Source organism: Nomascus leucogenys, chromosome 8, assembly GCF_006542625.1.
Source record: "Nomascus leucogenys isolate Asia chromosome 8, Asia_NLE_v1, whole genome shotgun sequence".
Taxonomy (NCBI): domain Eukaryota; kingdom Metazoa; phylum Chordata; class Mammalia; order Primates; family Hylobatidae; genus Nomascus; species Nomascus leucogenys.
Genome location: NC_044388.1, coordinates 33114773 through 33118823, shown reverse-complemented (window position 1 = coordinate 33118823; position 4051 = coordinate 33114773). Strand labels below are relative to the sequence as shown.

General features: G+C 45.7%; 1 pseudogene; it reads right to left on the bottom strand.

Moving 5' to 3' along the window:
• Positions 1-260: 260 nt before the first annotated feature.
• Positions 261-1456, bottom strand: LOC100601539 (annotated as a pseudogene).
• Between the last annotated feature and the right edge of the window lie 2595 nt (positions 1457-4051).

Genomic DNA, 4051 nt, shown 5'->3' with positions numbered 1-4051 from the left:
CATCAATTTGAGCCACGTGGATGCTCTTCTGCAGGCAAGAAGCAGTGAGTCTGGAGGGTTTTGGGCAGGGTGGCATGAGGCATGCAAACATTTTCTTGGCTGTTTGTCTTGTTTTTACTAGGATTGTGGAGCTTTATTCCCAAGGAAAAAATATTGCTTTTAACATGTAATAAAAACCATACATAAGAATCTTCTTTTTTAGTTGCTGTCCATAAGTTTAGTGTCTTTATTTGAAAAATCCTCATAGAAAATTGTTTGGTTTAGCTCTCAGCAGCCTGCTCCTAAGCTCTGAGGAAGCTTATCTTCTTTTGAGCTACCTGATCTTTCTTCTGAGTGAGGGACATTTTGGGATGGTTCCACCTCTTCTTTTTAACTTCTTTCTTGGGCTTCTTTTCGTAGACTGGATTCTCTCGTATAGCAGCATGAGCTTTCTTTTTTTTTTTTTTTTTGAGACTGAGTCTCGCTCTGTCACCCAGGCTGGAGTGCAGTGGCGCGATCTCGGCTCACTGCAAGCTCCGCCTCCCGGGTTCACGCCATTCTCCTGCCTCAGCCTCTCCGAGTAGCTGGGACTACAGGCGCCCGCCACCACGCCCGGCTAATTTTTTGTATTTTTAGTAGAGACGGGGTCTCACCGTGGTCTCGATCTCCTGACCTCGTGATCCGCCCGCCTCGGCCTCCCAAAGTGCTGGGATTACAAGCGTGAGCCACCGCGCCCGGCAGCAGCATGAGCTTTCTTATACATCTCCTCCATCGTGTCTGGAGTTACGCTGTTTTTTATATATTGAGAGAACTGTTTCTTGTAAGCATCTTCATCTTGTTCCATTAAGTAGCGCATGTAATCTGCAACATTCTGGCCCATGATGCGCTTCTGGTGTACTTCTGCATTGCTTTCAGAATCATAAACAGGGAATCGTTTGGTACTGTGAGGGATAGACAAGCTTCCATCCACAGCTCCCTTCAGGGTGCCAAAAACTTTATTGCCAGTGATAGTTCTGGCAAGGCCTGCATCCAAACAGCAGGTAAAGGCACCTGGCTGACCATCAATGCTTTCCACATTGTATTCATTGCCAGTCACCTCTATTTGGCCGTCATAGATCTTGTCCATGCCAAACCTATTGAGAAGACTGCAGGCCAGCAGCAGGCCAGTACAATATGCTGCAGCATAATTTGTTAAGCCAACCTTCACATCATATTTTGGCAGTTTGCGTGCATATGCCGCGCAGACTATAATTTCCCCCTCTATGCGGGCATAAGCAATCTGATAAATGATATCTCTGTTTGTTACATGAACTATCATCCTGTATTTGGGTGTGCTGTATTTATTTTTATCCTGTATCACCAAGGATTTCTGAGAATAGTAATCAATTTTACCCTCTTGGCGTCTTCTAAATTTCACTTGCTATCTCTTAAAGTAGGCCTTATTCTTAACAACTTTAACAAACCCCATCCTGCGGAACAGAGACCCGAATCCATGGCTCGACAGAGACCTGCAGGCCCAGCAGTGCTAGGGGGCAAAACGGGCAAGAATCTTAACATTGAATTCAGATCATTGTGTATTTATTTTCAAGTACTTCAGTAGGGACTACATTCATTAACATGAATTAAAACCCACATGCTGTTTTCAAAGCCTATTAAAACTATATACCTATTAACAAATAAGCTATTTAGTTCAACTCTGTTTCATTGGAAGTTTACACTAACTCCCCAGGTCTTGAATGTTTTAGGTGCCACACTTGCTTGCCATTAGGGGTTGTGACGAAAAATACCAGACGACTCAGTCTGGGAAGGGGAAGTTGAAGAGTGAACGTGATCATAATCTCTAAAATGGTAAGAGCAGTGGAGAAAGTGGACATACATTTATTTTTCAAATTCTGGAGGAGTTTCATAGGGAAGAAGCTCATGGAACCATTATCCCAAAAGGTGGTAGTGCCTGCAAAAGTAATTTCAAAGATTAAGATACTTGCAGAGATGACAGTTATAATTGGCTATTAGAGAAAATGGAGTGCTTTGGGTGGCACGCTCCAGAGGCTGCTGTCAGGGCTATACATTTCCAGCTGCAGAGGCAGAGAGTCATACCTAGCGTGGCCCTTCTCATATCCTTGGGAGGCAGCTTGCTCCAAGAGATGCATCTTGCTTTCAGAACACATTCTCATTGACTTTTTTTTTTTTAAACACAAAACAATCGTTTATTGTTGACTGGGCTCAGGAGGTGGTTCTCACTGGGGGTCTCTTGTGAGGTTGCAATAAGACATTGATGGGAGGTGCAGTCATCTCAAAGGCTGTCTGTTGATGCTGTCTGTTTGCTAGGACCTCCACTGGGGCTGAGGACTAGAATGAATATACTCAGCCTCTCCATTGTTGCCTGGGTTTCTTCACAACATGGCAGCAGGGATTGAAGAGCAAGCGTCCCAAGAGAGAGCCAGGCTAAAGTACCTTTCATAGTTTAGCCTTGGAACACATGCAGTGCCACTTGTGCTGTTTTCTGTTGTCTTCCTTAGAAATGTGTCCCTAAGTTCAGCCCGTATTCAAGACGAGGGGAATAGACTTTACCTCTTGAGGGTTGACCCATCAACTTGAAAAAAAAAAACCTGGTTGTTGTTTTATCACTGTCACACATTGATAATAATTATACCTAACATTCCCCCCATTCCACCCATTCAGTGAGTCAAGCATTCAGTCATTTAGCAAATACTTATTGCTAGGCATTTTGTCCATACTTACATCTGAATAGGGCTTCACAGTCTCCAGAGAAACTTCGTAACCAGCATTTGACTTGGTGTTCTCAACAACCATGCATGAAAGGCTAGGTGTGTTTAATTACTTCCATTTCTCAGATAAGGCAGTAAGAGGCTGGGAAACTCATCCAAAGTCTCTGAGCTGGTGCCTGGTCCAGAGGTCATTCAAACCCAAGTCTGTCCTGGAAGGGCATTCTTTCCACTCACCACCCAGGACACCATCTTCCTCTCTCTCTCAAAATATCCAAGACTGGAGAGGATAGACAGCCAGATAGACTTGCTCTGAGGTACTATGGCTTTTGCATGGGGTGGCCACATTTGAGGTATTTGAGGCATTTGATGGTGAAAGGCAGCGCTATTAATAATGACCCTGGGGTGACAGGCACGAACCAGGCATACTGGACATAGAGTCACTTCACCCACAAATGCTCAAATAACTGGAACCCAAGTGTCTTGTGCTTTTCTGCCAAATCATGCCTTATTTTTTTAAACTTCCTACCTCTTTAAGCAAAACCAACAAATGCTATCAATGCCACAAGGATATGAGTGACCCATAGCTCCCCAGGAGAAGGCACGAGGGCATCTATGTGCTCACATGAAATTGCTTGGCCAGCTCCTGGAACCTGCTCCATTCCATGTGAACTGAAGGGGTCTGGGGTGTGAGTTTGGGGTTGCTGGGCAGAGGCCTGCAAGGAGATGGTCCAGCCACCCCAGGCGTCCCATTTCCCTCTCCTGCTGCATCATTTGTTGGGGAGGCAGGAAGACCACATTCTGGAGGGAGTGGCATTGGGGAGCCGTGGAGTGAATATTGGGCATGGGTGTAGCCCTTGCTGGGCAGAAATGGCTGGGCCTTTGTACCCCACCCACCTCAGTCAATGTGTGCTGGGTTTCCCAGGAAGGATGCAGCCTCCAGTGGCACAGACCTCTCTAGTCGAGGCAGATCTCGAAGGAACTGAGAGCTAGCAGCTTTGTGCTGATCATGCTTCCCACAGCCAGGCCCTAAGGCTTTCCTTCAAGGGGGACCTGGATGGAGCATCTCATGCCCCCTCAGGCAGTAGAAAGAACCAGAAAATAGAAAGAAAATGTCTATTTAAAATTAGATATGGTCTCCGAATTTAAGGGACCCAGATCTGGTGTAGATTCTACCACTTGTTAGTTCGCGTGACCCTGGACGTGTCCTTTTCCCTTCCTGGAACTCACTGTCCTCATCTGTAAAAGTGAGAGAGCTGAGTTAGTGTTGGAGTTGGCCTGGCTCCACCCTGCTGTTTTGTAGTAATGAAGTCATTTAATACCTGGGCTGGGCAGACTTCTCTCTC